The following is a 20,255-nucleotide window of genomic DNA, read 5'->3' on the forward strand; positions in this document are numbered from 1 at the left end:
ATAAATGTCAGTCAAGGGGTGCTTTCTAAATTTTGCTTTAGTAATGTAAAAAAAAAAAATAAGGTCCTCAGCATCCTATTACTTCATAAAAATAATCACAACTCATGATAACACAAATAAAATTTACAGCTGTTTTTCCCTCTTCCTAATAATATTTTCCTGTTGACTAGGCATATACATACATTTGCCGTGGGTTCCCAGTTCATCATAGAGAACACCAAATAACTCCTAGCACTAGACCAGCTGAAAAAAATACCAGTAGATGACTTTCTACCAGAAAAATGACTTTTTTTTCAGGAATACTTTTTTTTAATGACAGTATTTTGATAATCTAACTGAAATTACTGGAAAGAAATTGGTGAGGATGGAGAACGGTTCAGAAAGGCTTTGTTCTCTAATCTGGGTTTTATACCAAAACGGATGTGCTAAAACTCTGTCTTAGGTATTTGACTCAAATTTTGGATTGAAGTCTGGTCTATTCTTGAGATTTTTAAATAAAATATTTGCTACAAAGCAGAATTTTGGTTTTCGGCCCAGTACTGACAAGCTCTCTTCCTCAGGTGCCCCGATTCTGACTTCTTCACACCAGTACTTCTATATAATCACTCAGTGATGACTCCTGGGTCATGTCAGTACAAACCCCGTTGGTCTTTGGATTAGTGAGACAAGGGACTCCCTTTAAGTATGGGATCAATCTTGATTTCTCCCTCTGTCTAGACTCCCTAAGAGGTTGCCATTACCTTCTGTGTGCTTGTGAGTTTAGCCCTAGCTCTAGTGTTCCTGACCCTGATCTACATGATGATAAAATCTTGATAGGGCCAAGAGCCCCAAGACACCAGCCACTTGCCATGACAAGCTCAGGGAGGGAAGTCTCCTGCAGTTATTTGCAGCAGGGGAGAAGGCAGCCCTCTCTTTACGTCTTTTTGTTTTTCCTTTTTCTTCAAGTGACTCAAAATAAGTGCTTCCACACAAAATATTTCTGCAGTATCACTGGAGAGAAGGAGAAGGATGGGTGGCTCAAACCAGTCTACTTAGCCCAAAACAATAACAATCTTTTTCGCAGGTTGTTCTGATTCTGATTTCTTAAAATATTTTGATTTGGGATTAAAGCCAAAAAACCTCAGCTATTTGCACAGCCCTAATTTGCACTCTCTAGAGTGGGGTGTTGCCTCCGTCTACTGGAAAGAGAAATGATTCATCAAGCTGCAGAAGTCTCATTGCTCAAATCTCCTCATAACATGTCTCTGCTGTCATCTACAGTGTAATATTACCCCATGCCATGCATTGTGTGTGGATCTGCCAGTCTCTCAAGGTCTTCTGCCTTCTTCATATCTCGCGAGACTACTGACCCTCTACAGGTTGGGCTGTGTTTATATTTGCATCTTAAGCACTTCGTGAAAGCTGAGGGCATGGTAAGGTGACCATGCAGCTATGACAATCTTGGCTGGATGTTTAGGTCTGTCCTCTCTCCTCACCTCTTCCCATTGTCTTCTGTAGTTTCATGGCCCAGTTCAGCCCATGCTGCCAGTGGCTGTGCCAGCTGCTGGCATTTATCTCCTGGAAGCAAAAATACAGACCCTCTGGAGCTGACTTGGCTCAAAAAGGTCACCCAAAATCAGTGGCAGCCATATGTGCAGGAGGTTCTCTCTAGAAAGGAGATGATTATCGTTGGTCCTACTGCTGGCACACCACGGATGCAGGAGCAGCTGAAGCAGTGTGCTTCCCTGTTTTTCCAGCTCTCCTTGCTCATTTGAGTCATTTGGAAGGTGATAAGCAGGCATGCCCGCTTCTCACCCTTGCATTTCCTACAAGCCCTTTGTCCTTATGTCACACTTAGGCTGGACCTTCCTCCTCCTTCCTTTTATATGACAGGTAGCCCACAGCCACAAACCAAAATAGTAGGGCTTGTGATTGGCCAGGAAATTTAAAAAGGAAAAAATAATAGTAATAAAAAAAAAAGTCAGTAGTGCTGGATGGGAAAGCAGGGACAAAGACACAGGGATCTACAACAGCATGGGAGGACCACAGCATGACACACTGGTTCTAGGATGCTGATGTGATCAATCTTGCAGCCAAAGCAGTGGGGATTTGCACTGGAGAAAGGAGGTCCACTGCCTTGGGGTGTAGGAGGAGCTGTGTGAGTATCAGCACCTTCCCTGGGGCTGCTCACCCCACTACCCAATGACAATCAGTTGGGGAAAGTGAAAAATCTGGGTAAGAGCGCACCACAAGGGTAGGACTGGGACTGCAGAGAGGCTGAATTGGGAATGCAACTCCTCCAACAAAGGCACGCTCACAGTTTTGGGCCTGGTGGATGATTTCTCTAGATTTAGAATGGGGAGGCTCATCATTTTTTGGGGATTTTGTGTTTAAACCTGTAGGTGAGATGAGAAGACTGCTTATTTTCCAACTGTGGGAGGTGGGGTACCTTCTGTCTGGTGAGGATGAGTGTGTGTGGCAGCAGCAGTCAACATCTATCTCTGTCAGGTCAGCAGTAAAACAGCGAGAGACCAAGCTGTGTCATGAAGATAATGGCTGGAGAGGTGCTTAGACTGAACGTGGTCCACACTTTTTCCCCTCCCAAATACAGATGCAGTCAGTCCTTCGTGGAGAATGATGGCCAGAAAGCATCAGAGATTTGCAGCTCTGAGAAGCTACAGGGCAGAGACAAGGCCCATGACCAATATTAATGGTGACCCCAGGGAGTTGCTGGGTCATCAGTAGAGCAAGTGCTGATAATATTCTCATCTTTATGCTGATGTTTGCTCTTTCATTCCTCCATCAGCAACACCTCCCACACCACCTGAGCTCAGTGTCCTGGAGAAGGGAGTGCGTAAAGGTGAGGTCAAGGTAATTTCAAGAGGTGATAAAAGAAAAAGTGAGGGCAGGCTGGCAACCAGGAAAGGAAAATTGGCCCCATTGTTAAAAGAAGAAAAGAACATCAGAGAGCTGTTTAAAATGTCAAGAGTGGAGTATTGCTGTGTGCTCTTTGCTTATTGAGTAGAGTTGGAGGGACATTTGCTTTAAATATACCTTCCATACAAATATACAGAAACATGTTTTTTAGTGTACTTTAAACATAAGCTATAATAGTCTTTGGATAAAAAGGCAGTCATTATTTCTTCGAGCACACTCTCTACTGCCGAGCAAACGTTCCAATGTGGCAGGATGGTGGCTTTAAAAATAGCTGTTCGCTCCCGAGCCTCCTAGTGTGGCTGGGAGGTAAATTAAATGTTTGACTGTGAGCAGTCATTGATGTGGTCCAAGAGCTGCAGCCAGCAAGTCCTCGTTTCACTGAAGCCAGTGGAAATACAAGGCAGTGGGAAAAGCTTGCAGAAAGAGAAGGCTTGGGCGTCTTCAGGAAGCTCCAAGTCTTTTGGGAGATGTTTTTAGAAATCATTACTTGCTGAACTGCTAAAAATCACAGAAAACTGGGTGGAAAGGCACTGACAAGGTGTTATCTAGAGTGGCATACCTGTGACATTTGTCAAAGTACTTGTCCAATCTCTTCTTAAATATCCAGAGACACAGACCCACGTGCCTCTGCTCAGCAGCTCCAGCACCACCAACCCAAAGCTCTGCTGTGTTTTGTCTGAATCTCCCCCTGCTGTAACTTGAGCACATTATTTTTGTCCTACCCACAGCTGAAGTGGTGAAAAATGTATTTCTTCTTTTCTTTATGTCCTTTGAATTCTTCTTTGCTTCTCCAGGAAGAACAGACTGACTTATTCTGACCTTTCCAAGGTCAAGTTGTGGTCTTGGGTCCTTGCTCACCCCAACAGTTGTCTCCTCTGAACTCCCTCCAGCGAATTCAAGACCTTAAATTGCGTCCAAGCTGAACACAGTAGCTGAAGCTAAAATCTTGCTTGTGTTGTACAGACTTGAATTATTCCATGTGTCTTATCAGCAGCAATACTATTTCTATGTCACGTTACAGTATCTGACTTTTTTGCAACAGTAATGTTGATTTGCAGTCAAGTTGTGACCCACTAAAACCTTTAGCTCCTTTCCTACCCAGCTGATACCAAGGGAGCTTCTTATCTCCCATAAACAGGAATGCCTGTTCCTTCCTACAGTTGAAACTTCGAATTTGTCCTCGTTGAATTTCATCCTACCTTTTTTTCAGAATATTTCTCTAATTTTTGGGGGTTATTTTACATTCACTTGTGACTCAGCATGGAGCAACATGCCCCATGCTAGTGCTATTTGCAAATATAATAAGCAACTTTTCTATCCCATTATTAATGCTAGTGGTGAAGATACCGAAGGATAAAAGTCCCCGTCTTTTGGACTGTAAATACCTCCAGTCTCCCTCTGAGTGCCTGATCACAGAGTACAGTTGAGTACAGTCATTGAGTACTGTTGTACCCCATATTTACAGCTGTTTGGTTACTATGCACTGTTTCCTAATGTGGAGGGTGTCTCCTGGACCCCAGCACTGCCAAGCTGTCCAGAGAAGCTGTGAGCCCACCAGCACTGGCTGTGGGCATGGCAGCAGCCCAGCTCCCCACTGCACCCACACCTTGCCCTGGGCACAGCACTCCAGCATTAGTTTGTTCTTCATCCTGGATTAAATATATATATTTTCCAATGGAAATATACTTTACTGTGACACGAGGGAGGGAACTCACTGGAAGGTTAATTTTGGCAATTTCATGAGAGATTTCAGGAAATGTGCAAATATTGATTTTGTCTCCACTTGTCAATTTTCAAAGTAAAAAAAATCTTTTTTTTTTTATTATTTTTATTTTCCACTCCCTGCCCTCATCACCACCTCCCCTCAACTTTTCCTCCATCTGCTTGCCAGGGAAAGTACAATGTTCAGATATTCTTTCCAAATCTTCCTTTTTCCACTGTCTAACCTTTCAAAACTTCGATTTAGAGAAGTTAAAGAATGGAAAAAAACTATGAAAACAAAATTGCTGACTTTTCTAGGACATCTGTGGAGCCATTCTTGTGCAGGGGCGCAAGTAGGAGAGTCCTAATTAAGAAAAAACTAACATTAATGTCATTCAGTGGCCAAGAGCAAGCATCAGGGAAGAAGGGAAAGCAGTGCAAAAGTAAAACACATTAAAAGGCAGCAAAGGGGAGGACTCAGACTTGGCAATGCCTAAACACATTCACCATTTGAAAAGGGTTGATACTCTCCCCTCTCCACGAATTTCTTTGTCCTGAGCAGGTTCTTCTGACAGACTGTGTCTCCTCAGTCTGTTTCTGCTTCCCATGGGGTGCCTGACAGAGAGACAGGTCTCAGTCTCAGGCATGCTGTCCCTTTCTCTTCCATCTTACCAGGACTAGATACATCATTTTCATACCACAGCAGCAGTAAGCATTTTCAGTGACCATACCACAGTACGAAAGCCAATCCTTCCTGTTTTTTTTTTTAACATTTCATGCAAAGAGCCAAGAAAGAACTGATTACAAAGGTACAGGGGATAAACTCTTCCATAAATTTAAAAAACAGGAGTATTACTTTTGGAGAGGGCACAAAATGTGACTCAGAGTGGGACTGCTGACTGCAGTTCAGCTGGCCAATGTGTCATCCCCGAGAGCAGCAAGGCTGCTAATCTCATCCGCTAGATAATCCCACTCCCTGCTGAAGGCAGTAATTAAGGGCCGTGTTTTCAGCAGCCCTACAAAAATAGGCTTGTTTGACTGCAGGAATTGGACAAATTGCAGCATACATAGATAGCACCATGGCACAAATACTGATTTTCCACATGCACCCAGAGACACCAAGGGTTTATTCTGGGCAACCTGCTGGAAATGTGGCTGGAGCTGCCTGCATACCCGGCACTAAAGGCTGTAGCTGTACCTACAGCCCACACTCACACAATGAGCACTCACCACGCTTCCCTGGTTGCCAGGATAACTGTAGGGGGTAGCAGGATTTCAGGGCCCCTCTTGCCACCCTGAAACAGGAACAAATTCTTTTACAGTGAGTGTTGAAACTGGTTGTCCAGAAAAGCTGGAGATGCTCCATCCATGGAAGTGTTCAAGGCCAGGTTGAAGGGGGCTTGGAGCAATCTGGTCTAGTGAAGTGCCCCTGCCCATGGCAGGGAGTTGAAACTAGATGATCTTCAAGATCCTTTCCAACACAAACCATTCTATGATTCTTCATGTCCCCATGCTCTCCACCCTTCCACAGGCTCATGTAGAGGCTACTTATGGGCTATTTTATTCCTTTTCCTTTCTTGATTGTTTCTTAGAGGATATTTTAACATTTTCTGGTTAAAAATTTAGGATGAATGTGAACATAGAAGCTACATCTCAAGCTTCCCTGAAATCTGTGCTGGTTTGCATCAAGGTCTGCCTATGCTCTTAAGAAAAAAAGGAAACCAAGGATCCCCTTCTGTTTGATGGATGCAAATACCTTCCTTGTTCTGACAAACAGGAAGCAAAGAGGTAAATCCTCATGTGCAGAGGTGACAGTGGGAGAGGGAATGGAACATATCATGGATTTTATCCTGTTCATTGTCAGCTTCTTTGAAGACCCTATTTTGCTCGGATGGGAGTACAAAAACAGGATGGCTTTTCTCTTTGCACCCCACAAGTGCCAGTGTGCAGAACTGCGTGTTTGAGCTTGTGAACGGTGTTTTGCACAGAACCACCTCCTGTCCCAGCCCATGGCCTCAAATGTTGGTTCCCAAGTGAGCTCAGAGTTTTATCACAGACTCCTATGGGGTTTTGGGAAGGTACCTCAGTTACCTTTAATCTACCACTCTCTCACCACATAACAGAACAGCTCTCTTTGTTCCCTTTTCATTTATGTACTTGAATAACCTCTGACCATCAGTGGTATCATCACCAGTTGCATTTGCTGTCCAGCCTGCTGCTGAGGCAATAGAGCCTCCCACAGTGCCAAGACTCTTTCAGCATATCTCTGCTGGTATCATTGCAGCAATATTTGTCCATGACCAGATGAGTTTGAGTAGGGGACCAACAGAGTAGGCCATCATTCCCAAAATAATAAGCCTCAGCTGGTTTGAACTCTGTTGCATATTCTGCCACTTTATTTCCCTGCAGCCTTTCCTGACATGACCTGAAGCTGTACCTTCATCTCTAGTTTCACCATTGTATCTCCAGGACAGTATGTTCCCTTCAGTGGCCATTTTGCAGTCAGAACCTCCACAGAACCTCCATTTCTGCACACCCCACAAGCAGAAAATTTTAACTCTTTATTCATACATTTCTATCAAAAAATATCTTCAACACAAGGCAGCTGTTTCTTCCCACTCTCTCCTGAGCTCAGCCTTGACTGTGACTGAACATCAGAAAAGGTTGCTAAGGGAGGTTGTGGTGTCTCCAACCTTGAAGACGTTCAAAACCCGACTGGTCCTGAGCAACATGCTTTTGGTGCCCTGGCTCTGGCTATTGCCCTGCTGAAGGCATGCTGCCAGCTCTGTAGCTGTTCCTATGGCTTGTCAGGCAGTAGAGAATCACAAGCTCTGGGTTCTTCTGACACGTAACTACTTGAGTTTCCATCACGTTTGTTCAAACAAACTGATGGATTTTTTGATGACCGTTGATAAACTGCACTTATTTCAGAGTTGTTGGAAATGCCCTGGTGATTTTCTCTCTTCATGTTCCTGTTAGAAATGTTTTATTTTCCATTTCTAGGTAAGCAAGAAAAAACATGACTCCCCCAACTCTATTGTCAGAGTTGGTATAATCAAGTTAATTACTCACATTCTTTATGATACTCAGTAATTTCAGCCTAAAGACATGTCAAACTTGACAGCTCTGAATACACAGGTAGAACAGAAGGGCTAATCCACTCTCAGCTAGATCAAGGTGGAGGCATGGTGGCAAAAGTATTCTGCTTCATTTAACTATCTCAGTAACCATCTGTTTACCACCTGGAAAGCGCTTTGTAAGTGCTTCTTAAAGGTTTGTTAAAAGTTTTGGGCATCTTTCTCTTCTTTTTCTTTCTGAATGAAAACCTCATTCTCTCATCTCTCAGTCTGATAGAGCTAGAGACTCGGAATAGGTAATCATATACTAATTGTGCAAGACAACATTTACTGAATAACCTGAAGCAGAGAGGTAAGTGATTGCAGACATCTTTATCATCTGCTATTAATTGGCATACCTGTTGCACAGACCTGTTGGTACCACGGGATGCAACAGTGAAAGATGAAATCATGGTAATTGCAATTTCCCCGCAAGCTATCATTTAATTTACATTTTAATTAATTTATGTTGAAGCAATTAAAGGCATGAAGGAAAGAATATGCCAGTGTCAATTAAGGACTGTGAGTCAAAGAGGAGAGTTTGGTTCAAGACAAAATTCATATGAAAAATAATGCTTTGTAATTTATAGTTCCATCCATGTGACTTTTCTAAGTTGTTTGGAAATAAAAGAAGAATGTAGTTTTAGAGTCTTGGTCATTTTGAGAGATAAATAGTTTACTTCATTTTCAAATGGGGAAACTGAAGCTGAGAAAGTTTAAACATCAGTTCTTTGAGCTCAAGGAGAAAAACAGCAGCAGAGCTGTAAACCAGATCCTGAGCTGTTGAGCAATCCAGGTAAGTATCTTCCTTACAAGAGCATTCTTCCAAGTGGCACACAAAAGGAATTATGAAAGACGTGTATGTTTTTGTGAGTAGGGTGATGCCTTTGCTACACAGATCTCATAACCTGGCCTTTGGCTGCCCAACCTTTCGGTGTTCTCAGAAAATGGCTGTTACTGATGAAGGTTCTGATAAGTCTTGCCATTTTAATATTTGCTTTCTTAAAATCTCAGATCCTATATGCAGAAACTTCACTTCTTTTTAAATGAAATTAAAAAGAACTTAGATGTATCTTTGAATCACACCCGGTGTACCATACGTCGAGTTTTTCAAGCCCCTTCCTCAATTCTGAAGGACAGATTTTGGACTTTTGGTGCTGTTGATGTTGCCCATCAGATGGGAATGAGCCTGGAGGAGCTGAACTTCGAGCAGTTGTGGCCACACGAAGAGTGCATCATCTGGAAGATGGCAAGAAGTGGCTGCCCATTGAGCAGGAGGATAGCAATGCTTATTTCAGCTCTTTGGGCTATTTATTGGTTCACCTTTGAGTGCTAAAGAGGGGAAAGAAAGGAGGAGGTTTTGTTATCACGGGAAATGCAAAATTAGGTGTTTTCAATGCAGCAGCAAACACAGGTGAGGGGGCTTAACCAACAGCAGGTATCAGGCTAAATCTGTGTTGAGGTGCAGCAAAGATATGACAGGAGATTTATGGTCTTTTCAAAGGGAATTGTCTGTTCCCATGTTATATTCTTATAAAATCATGAGAGGCACTGACACCACTGAGAACTGGTCTGCTGGGGGGTTGCTGGGAGCCCTGTGAGCAACCAGACTGCAAGGACACTTGTGCCACGAGCGTGGACATGCTCAGGGCTTGCTTGGCCACCCTGTGTGTGTTTGCTTGGACACAATTCCAGTCCCTCGGGAAGGCAGGATGTCCATGCTCTCAAAAGGGGGCTTGCAGAGCTATTGGTGTGGGAGATAAATGACTTTTTCCTGGTTTTTCTCACTGCAGTGTACATGCAGGGTGCACGACTCCATCTCTCCCTGCTGCTCCTTGTCCTGGGCAGACTGCAGGTCACTTCACCAGAGGTAAGTCTCTGCCTTCTCCCAGAGCCTTAGGGATGCTCTCTCCCTGCCTGGCTACTGCCTGGATTGGACTGCTCTGGCTGCCGTGAACCTCCAGTTAATCAGCATTTTCACACTATTATAACCAGAGAGATGTGAGATTCCTGAACCAGTCCTGGGCGGGGAGAGTCTGTTCTTTACCTTCACAGCACGGTGAGACAGAAAGCTGCTAAAAACAGGCAACTCCCGGCTAGAGAGGGATGGGAATGGGTGTGAGCTTCCTGCGGGGTTTCAGGTTGCGTCCCACTGCTGGTGGCTGCGCTGGAAAACAGGGGCAGTGGTGGCTCCAGCAGGGACACGTACTGGCACCAGCTGCTGGGGGGACAACGAGGGCAACCGCAAGGAGCAGCCAGAGAGACGATTATCTTTGTCCTGGGGGGAGGAGATCGTGTGGAAAAAAAACATGAGAGATGGCATGAAAACCAACCAGGAGAGCAAAGTCTGTGGGCCAAATCTGCTGCAGCTGCCAATGTCATCAACGGCAGGGCTGGCGGCGGGGCGGGAGCCACCCTTTCCAAACACGGCAGAGGACATTGGATGCTCTCCCAGAAGCAATGCTGCAAACCCACCCAGAATGCTTACGACACAGGCAAAGAGAAATATTATTCTCCCATTTTAAAAATAAAAAGTCTGATAAGATATTAAGAAAATGGTGCCGGCTCAGCCCTGCTCCCGCTCCCGGGGCACCCAGCATGTTACCCCACTTTGGGGACAGAGACACAGATGTTGCCTGGGTGTGGCAGTGCAGGTGCCCAGGGAACGAAGAGATGCTTTCTGCCAGGGAGCTGCTGTGAGAATGAAGGTAGAGTGGGATGCATGAGGCCTCTTGGATCCTCCATCTGTAGAAGCAGAGCTGTGGCTTGGCCTCACAGCAGTAACCATCAGGCTCCAGCTGCCTGGTGAGCTTTGGCGTAGGATGGTGCAACTCCTCCTGCTAACGAAACACCCGTTTCTGATATCGCTCATGTCCTTATCCTGTTTCTGTGTAGATGGTCCCAGGCCACTGCTGGGAGGGAGGAAGCTGACCTCCCAAGTCAAGTTACGCTGGACACAGGGACTGAGGTCCCCTCCCATGACTCCCCAGTTCATCCCGAATCTTAAGCCACAAAAAGCCATGCCAGGCCCTGAGCTGCAGGAGATGTTCCCAGGCTTTCCTGCTCTGCCCCTGCTCTCATACCATCCTGCCCATCACCTTCCCTACTGCCTGTGAAGGGAACCCTGCAGTTTCCAAGCTCCAGATGCTACAAGCACTGACGTATTCAAATCTAACCCTGCAGATCATTAACATGGGAGAGCAGTTTAGTGAGAAGCAGGGAAAATTTTATTAACGTTCTTTTCATGTTGAAATTATACTTCTCCATAGGCTGAGTGATGAAAGAGAACAGCTGTGTCAATAGTCCATAATGGGATGGAAAAAGAGTTGTTTATAACCAAATTGGCTCTTAGAGAACGTTCACAGGCTTTGTTTGAAGATGCATGTGGCTCCAGCATTAAAGTATTGAGGGGTTTGGGGGTGGAGTTGTGCTCAGAGCATCCCCCAGACGCTGTAAGGCACAGGTAAAACTGAGCAGAAGGAGAGTCCTAAAAGGTGAGGCCAAAGTGTCAATGAAGATCAGAGCTCAGATGCCAATCAAGATTTCCCAGCTGGGACTTTTGGAATGCAAAAGGTGCTCATCTGTGCTGCTGATAAAGTGCTGCTTATGGAGGAAAAGGAGCAGATTGGGGCAGATATCACAGAAGGAAGAAAGAAAAATGTCCAGGGAAATCTCATGCAAGAGGTTTATCCTTGTGCTGGCCTGAAGGTTCTGGACCATATGTCCCAGAGTAGAGGTGAAGAGCAGTGGCTGCTTGGTCCTGCAGGGATGCAGACTGCAAAAGGGAGCTGAATTCACATTCCCTGCAACTGATTTGTGTAAATTGAGGAGGATTTTGAAAATAACTGAATTTTTTTCTTTCTGATTTTTCAGCTCCGTATTTACCCACTTGTCCCCTCAAATGCTTACCCTTGCAGTAGATATTCTTTCTTTATTTACTCCTCCTACAATTCCAGGGTAATAAGAATTGCTTATATCGGAGTTCAGGTTGTTTATTCACTGAAGCTGCACATTCTAGGTAAGTTGGCAGGTGACACAGAAAGTTTTATTCTGAAATTTAGCATGTCAAATTAAAAGGGTCATCTCTCTGTCACCTAAATGAATGTTTTTTCATGTAATGCCCAATGTGATTATGCCAGAGAAGGTAGAGAGAAAATATTTCTATGTTCTTTTCAGTTTTCTGGGAAATCCCTCAAGACCCCGATGTCATAAGTTTTGCATGCAGTTTTCTTTGTATCTTATGCAGATAGAGACTCTTTGTTTCCCTGAATTTTAAACATCTACTTAACAATGAGATTTTCTCTAAAAACATCTTGTTTTCTCCATTAACTAAAAAGAGAATAGCTTGTTGTTCACAAATCACTACAGTTAATGCCTAACACAAGGAAGGGGATGGACACCTTCCCTCTCTGGTCTCCTTTTACCTGCTTTCCAAGAGCTTTATCCGTTATCTCAACCATCAATTTTGTCAAAGGCGCCAAAGGGAGGTTGACTCTGCTTTGCTGTGTGTGAGAGATTTGGGGCTATCTCTCACTGTTGAGGACATCTCTCACCAAAATCACTGTTTGAATGTGCTTGGACCTTCAGTAGCCTATTTCTGTCCCTCCCTAGGCATTTGCTGAAGGCAAAGCTCACCCCAGTTTGTTACTTCCAGCTTTCCAGCCCGTCATTGCCTGAGCAGCAAATCCAGCAGCAGCCTCTTCCCAGCTGCTGGTGCACTGTGTGTCCGCAAGTGAGCACTGCTAGATACAGCACAGCCGGTGGCCAGGTCCCTGTGTGCTGCTAAGGCACCATGGGTCAGGGAGTGAGAAACAAGGTGCATCTGAAGGCTTTGTTTTGTGTGTCCTTTGTGGAGCAACTTGGAGGTCTTATTGTGGTAGTTAAGCTCCTCAGTGCTCCTTTAGGCAAATCCACACCACTCCTACACAGGCTGAGAGAAAGACAGGAGCCCTTCAGAACATAATGGCAGAAATTAAGAAGCTCGTCAAAGATGTCACTTGATTAGTGACTTCCTTCATGCCCTATCCTCTGCATTTGATGTGGGCAATCAGGAGGTGGTGTTGCCAAGGCTACAGGATCTTGTCAGTCTGCCTTCCAGGTCCTCTGTGGCTTCTTTCTTCCCCCTCTAATTGTGCCCAGACATTCTGTTTAAATACCATCTGCTTCAGCTGCAATTTGCACAAGTGTCCCAAGGGGCTTTGCTCTTGGTTCTCTGATAATCTGCCCTTTGTATGCTAACCCTCTACAAGATGGTCTTGTTAGAGGGAAAATACACTTGTCTTTGAAGAATGATAAAATAAGTATGTGAAGCAACAAAAGACAAGCAAGTCAAATCTGACATTGATGTTACCTGATCCAGATTCTGCTGCAAATAATTCCTGAAAACAACTTGTGATCAAGCAGTAAGGTGATAATTTGTCACAGCCTCTGAAAGGGTTAATAGAAGATCCAGTCTGTATTGAAGTACCTATCTGCTACCCACTCCTGCTCATGTTCTGCAAGTGAAATCCCTACTGGTGTCAGCAGGATTGTCAGATGGGGAGTAACAACTTTGCCACCGATGTGAATCAAAGGAGGTTTGAAACTGTCTGAGTTTCAACAGTTAGATGCTGATCTGCTTCTGCTTTCAGCCTCTCTTCCCACGAGTTCTGTCTCTTTTACATAAAAACAAATTTGAGGTAGGCTAGTGGGATTGGTGCTTGCACAGAACATGCTTTATACAACCAGTCTGATCCCAACACCATTAGAAAATTATTTAAAAGTAGTACTAGTCCCTTCCCAGCACGTTCACAGTAAGATATTTTTCACAATGTCTAACAAGTGCCTGAGCATTTCTCGGAGTATACAGGAAGAGTATATAATATCCAAATTACTATAATTTATTATTATTTTCAGGTTCCTTCTTTTTGCTGTTTCTCTTGTGCTCCTACAGCATGTTTAGGAATACTTTTGCTGACAGCATCCTCTTTGGAAAGGTACATCAACATTCTGCTATGGGCTACCTGTAATTCAAGCTGCTTGCCTGAAGCTTCCAATTATAATATCCTTTTTTCCTCTTTGTTTAATTTGCAGCCTTTTCCTGTTTGGGCTAAAATGTAACATTAAGAGAGACAGGTCAGAATATATTTACTGTATACCTAAAAATGTCAACATAAAGTAGCAGTTTCTGAGAATAAAGCATAAGAAAGGGTGGTGTTTTGCCCATTTTATGAAAGAATTGCAGGAGTGATTTGAAATTTGATGGGTGTTTTGTATCAAGACTGTCTTACTCTGTGAAAATTTCCCTAAATGGAGCTAAATGCGTGAACCTTCAAAATATTCACAGATTGCACAGGAAAGGCTTTCAGGAATTTCACAGGTGATTTCTTCAAGCCTCTCCCTTCCACAAGCTCTGTGCACTGCAGGGAAAGTTGCCCCAGAACTGTCAAAGCAACATTGCACACTCATCTCCCCACAGTCACTTCTGCACATCACCAGAGCTCTGGGTCCAGACTAGAGCTCCCCTCAAGATCCAGCATGAGCAGATGTTTTCTTCAAACATAGCCAGCAAAGACATTTTCTCTTCATGCTCTGCCTTATATCACTTTATATCCTGCAAACCAAGTGTTGTGCCTTTTGGTAAGTCAAGGAAGGGTGGTTAGGGAAAAGTTGGAGCTGCTTCTCACAAAGCTTCTCTTCTGAATATGACTCAGTCAGACTGGCAGGGTCTTCCCTGCCTCTTGGACTTCACCATGGGTGATTCCATGAGACAAGGCAGGAACAGACCCCCAGACAAGAAGCACATCTCCCCTTTTCTCTGGCTAATGCATGAACTTGCTCCTGATGACTCTGCAAATTCACTTGGCTCCCTGATTTATGAGGTGCCCTCATTCCTATGTGCCCTGGGATTTTTTTATCCTCTAAGCAGGTGGGAGAATGGTGAGAAGGAGTAACAATGGACAGAAGACCTGTGAGAAGAAGTAGAGTTGAGCAGGTGGCAACTCTCTCACAGCCATCTGCATGAGGAGAAGAGAACATGAGACCTGTAGAAATTTCTTGAGTCTTTGCTTTTTGGCATGGGACTGTAGATTCAGAGTGAGACAGATGATAAAATGGTCCCAGATCAAGGGAGGTTCGTAAACCACAGGGGAAACAGAAGAGTAAAGGGTTGGAGTAAAATAGTAGCAGAGTTCGGGGCTTCATCGGGCCTTTGACAAACACCTTTGACAAACACACTTCTCCTCTTCAGGGGTGTTAGGTGATTATTGGTGTGTTGGCCAGTAAAGTCCTGTGCAGGATGGAGAACTGCAAACCAGGGAGAAAAAGGGGGTGCACAGGGTAGAAAGCTGGACACCCTGCCTGAGCAGAACCAGGAATGGTCTCCTGACTTCCATCTGGCATCCAGGTCCAGGTCCAGGTCCAGGTCCAGGTCTGTGCTTGGGAAATGAAACAAGTCAAAAGACATTTAGGATTGTGACTGGCTCTGGGTCACCTAAAGCTGTCACAGAAGTGGGGCAGGTGGTGACATGCTTTTACAGACCTCTCCCTTCCTAGAGGACTGAACAGTCTTCCCAGATGGAGCTGACACCTCTCTCCCCTTCAGCACACAACCTAAGGTGACTGAAACAAATGGGACTGGACCTGAGTGACCCAAGTTTAGTAGAAGTCAAACACTGAAGAGATGAGTGCAGGGTAGTTTGCTTGCACACCCGGAGCAAAGGGATTTCTGGCGCTGGCGGATTCTGCTGGGTGTGCTGAAAGGTCAGCAATGGTTCAAGTCAACCAGCCAATAGCTATTTTTGGCTCCCATTTTGCAAACACCACATCAGAAACAAAGAGTTATTTTGGTCCGTCAGGATTGCTCTGATAACTTTGCTCAGTACAATGTTAAATAACCAAACCCCACAGGAATAACAGCACTGTTTTAAAATCCCATATTATCAGATATATAGAGGCACACAGGGCTGGGTGGGTGGGTGGAGGGGAGAGTTTAAATCTTTTAATGAGTACAAAGGAATATTTATATTATTTGTATCATCATAGTCCACATATTGCAAAGATTTGAAGTATTGTGTAGGTGTGCACAGAGGTTTGGATTTTTAAACAAGGGGGCACTTGTCCCAACAGGAGAAAATAGCAATATTGTCATCCACCACTTTTTAGCAATGCCAGTGCTCAATGTGGCTGGTATGACAAGGAGCAGCTGAGGCGCCTGTAGAGCCCCACTCCCACACACACTCTCACCATGGCTTCCTCCACATCTGTGTCGTGGAAACACCTCCTTTACCCATGAAAAGCCCAGTGGAAGCGGAGCATATTGATTTGTGAGTTGCTACAGCAACAACCACGGAGAGAAAATCCCACCTTTTTACTTTCTATGGTTTATGTCACACAAGACCCAAATAGAAGCGCAGTGTTGCCATTTGCTAAACACTGTATGGACTCAGGAAAGACAGCCCTTACCCAAAGACCTTGAAAATGTCCATGGAAAAGACAGATAAAGGGAAGATAAGGAGAATCTTACAATGTCCTATTTGTGGCTGGAGAGGTTAAGCACAGAGACCTCACAGACCATCTGCTCCACACCCATCAGATCCAGCGTGAATTTTTTTAAGTTGCTATTTAGGTGTCAAGGAAACACCTGTATTTTCAAGCATAATCTTTGTGGCAGGTGATCACCACATGGAAAAAGTCTATTCTAAAGTGCTCGGAGGGTAGGAGTGAGAAACTGACCTCTTCTAGGAACACAGAGTTGTTCATCTGAGAGCTGGACACTTTGGAGCCACGTTCCTCTGATTACCTGACAATGGTGTCAGGCACTCTGGTTTGGATGAGTCCCTAGGCCAAGATATTCTGAGCACCAGATCTAGGACAATGGTTTATCTTTTTGTTAACCTCACCTTTTGAACCCTCAGAGGGCTAAAGGGAGATCTCCCTTCTGTCTTGTCTTGTCTAATCAGCAGTGGATGGTTGTGGAGAAGAGGCAATCTCTTCTCAGGTGCGTGCAGTGAAAGGGCAGAAGGTACAATCACATATTGTGGAAAGGGATGGGACATAAGGAAAAAACTTTTCCAAGAGGGTGGTGAAGCAGAAGAGCAGGAGCCACATTCTCATGTGGCAATTCCATCCTTGAAGGTGTTCAAGATTCAGTGGGACACAGCCATAATCAGCCTGCCATGCAGCAGGCAGCCATTCTTTGAGCAGTGTTAGACCAAAAAAAGTCTGCAAATCCCTCTCAATATAAATTATTCTGCAGTTCTTCTGAGTTGAAAAAGGTCACTGGCATGCTCCCCATCCTGCCTGCTGCCATCACTTCCAGACCTGGGAGCTCAGCTCTCTGGTGCACACAGTGGGATGTGAGGAAGCCTCAGGAGTTTTCATGTCTGCCGGAGGGATTTGACCTTGTTTCCTGCATCAGAGGTGATTGCTCTCTAAAGCACTAGGGAGTTGTGAGGCTGAAGTTTATTTTCAATACCTTAAAAAGCAAAAAACCCACTACACTTTTCATGCAACATTAAAGAGCTGTTTATCCATGAAGAGAAAAGAAAGACCCTGTATGCTGCTGCTCAGGACAACCAGTTGGAAGGTAAATGTGAGTTAAAAAGTATTTTGGAGTGAAAATTTGTTAGAGCGAGGGTTGAAATCCTGGAGTCTCACTTTTCCTTCTCCCCAGATCTCCCCAGCTACCAGCCCCTGAGCTGTGTGCTTTCCAGCTGACCTGGTGAAGGGGTGGTCGAGATTCCTTTCCCTGCCGACAGGGCTGACTCCTGCCGTGGTGGGAGGAGGGGAAGGCTGGGATAGACCTAAGAAGGGTCCTGCCTGTAAGTGTTGAGCAGAAGCAAACACCCCTTGACACCGGCGTGTAAGTCACTGGGAGAGGTTGGACTAGAACTACCTCCTTCCTCAGGATTTCCTGTAGCATAACTTGAGCTTCTCAGTGTGTGTCAGGCTGGCTGTAATGAGTCCTACTTCCCAAGCACTTCGTCTTCCCGTGTACCTCCTAGGGAGCTGCCATGACTCCTTTGGTGAGTTTGCAGGTTGCTCAGGAGTCTGGCCCTGATGCTGATGTCTTTGCATGGGTTTAGCACGAAGGGACTCCGTGATTGGCCCAGCACGACAGAGTCAGCTTGAAATGATGGCAGAACATGGGTTTCCAAGGCAGTATCACTAACTAGGGTTTATTGCTCACTAGATCACATTCTCTCTCTGGAAATCTAGCACCTGGAGTCGTGAGACTATCAGAGAATCTCCATTTGGGGATTTTCTAAAGGTTGTTCTCAGCCCTTTGTGCTGCAGAGTAATGACTGAAAATGCAGTATCTCTCCTCTCCCCCTGGCAGTCAGGGAGCCCAGATCCACTTGTTTTAAATCTTGCACTTTTGAGCCAAAATTGTAGAACTTTTGACTACCTGGAGCTGACAGTCCTACAGCCCAGAGGCCCTTGTGCCTAGACCACCCAGCCTTTGCATATGTCTGCACAGATACACGTGTCTTCAATTTGTAATGTATTTTGCAAAAGCTGTTCCAGTTTCTTGAAACAGGCACTTGATATCTTGAACGTTCACATTCCTGAGTGCTGGCCTCTTTTGAAGTATTCATGTGCTTTTTGTCTGTGTGACGGAGAGGCTGCTGTCACTCGGTCAGAAGGAAGATAATATATGCAGTGGCATATTTGGGTTGTTCATCTTCAGGAGTGTTGGACAGACTTCCTAAATGACGCCTCTATCCTTTGTTCAACTTTCAAAATTAATATCCCAGAGAGGTCTGCATTTTCTGGCTCAGAAAGACTTTCAAGCACAATGAATCAAAAAGGGCATGATTTTCGAAGAAATTGCATGAGAAATTTATGTCTTTGCTTCTTCCAAAATGAAAATCGTGATGTAGCCTATAAATTTACCAAGATGTTTGCCTGCAAAACTCAGCTTGTGACTTCTTGTGGGAAACAAGAGGACTGCTAGGTATAAATCAACCTGTGCTAAATGGAATGAGTAAGACTACGGAAAGAGAAATCTGGTCCAAAGGACATGCTCTTTGTGTTGGAGTTAAGCCAAGCTTCAACCTAGTGCTGCCATTTCACTCACCTGTGTACACAAGACTGTCTTGGCATGAGTTCTGTGGCACATTCAGCCAGGTGAGATGGTGTGAGTAGGAGCAGAGTCAGCTTGCAGAGAAGATTCAGGCTTAAAAAACCCTTGCTTGGAGCACTTCTATAATTTTCCAACCGTGAAGAAAGAAAGGTTTTCCCAGCACTGTTCAAGGGAAGGAGCAGGATAAGTTGGTTTGGGGCAGCTCAAGAGGCTCATTACCCTATGACTTACACCCAGCCTTGGCTACCCCACAGTCAGTGATGGTAATCCAGTGTAGCTGATGTGAAAAAATACCCTGAACAGCTGTGCTGGGACAGAGAGAGGAGAAAAAAGTAAAACTGCTATGGAGAAACAGTCCCATGTATATTCCTGATTAGTTTACATTGAAATGTGACTGCTGACAGGTTATTTTGGTGGAAAAGGCAAGAGCTCGTTCTGTCCCTCATTCTGCTGCCCACTCCACATGGGTGGAGTTTCACTGAAATCAGCTGGAGCCCTTCCACATACAGCAAACGGCAGGATTAGCAGTCATGTTTTGCAAATATCCCTCTTACTCAAATAACTTATGAACTAAAATGCTCCACTGAGCTGCAGTCACCACTAGGATTGTTTTAGTTTATAGTTTCTAGGGTGAGCATTGTGTTTCTGGAAGATGGGCTGCATACATTTTTTTTCCACCACTTGGAAACATTGTGTTGAAAAAAGTGGAGATTGTTAGACATTTTGAACATGTTTTTCTGCAAAACTTTCCATTTTGAGCAATTGATAATAAAAATTATTTTGCATGATGTTACAGGCTGCGGGCTAAATTGCATGGCTGAATGATTATTTAGGGGCATTCAAAGCTGCTAAAACTAGATGCAAGTTCAGAAAACAACCTGGCATTGCCTGATTTTGCAGATTAGTAAGTCATCAGAGAACAGAGAAATTGAAGAGCTTGTGGCACCACACAGGATACTGGGTAGTGGTGGGACTGAATGCCATATGATGCAAATCTCAGTATTAAGTCACAGAATTATAGAATAACCAGAGTTGGAAGGGACTCATAAGGATCATTGACTCCAGCTCCTGGTTCTGCACAGAGCAGCCCCAGGAATTGCACCATGTGCCTGAGAGAGTTGTCCAAAAGTTTCTTAAACTCTGGCAGACTTGGTGTCATGATCACTTCCCTGGGGAGCCTGTTCCAGTGACCAACAACCTTTTCCTAATATCCAAGCTAAACCTCCCCTGACACAACCACAGGCCATTCCCTTGGGTCCTGTTACTGGTCATCACAAAGAAGAGATCTGAGTCTGCCCCTCCGCTTCCCCTCACGAGGGAGCTGTAGACTGTGAGGAGGTCTCCCCTCAGTCTCCTCTTCTCCACAAAGTGACCTCATCCACTCCTCATATGGCTTTACTTCTAGACCCTTTGCCAGGTCCTTTCACAGGACATGGAGTAAAGAGACAGGTCCCGTT

Source organism: Corapipo altera, unplaced genomic scaffold, assembly GCF_003945725.1.
Source record: "Corapipo altera isolate COAL_440 unplaced genomic scaffold, ASM394572v1 23, whole genome shotgun sequence".
Lineage (NCBI taxonomy): Eukaryota > Metazoa > Chordata > Aves > Passeriformes > Pipridae > Corapipo > Corapipo altera.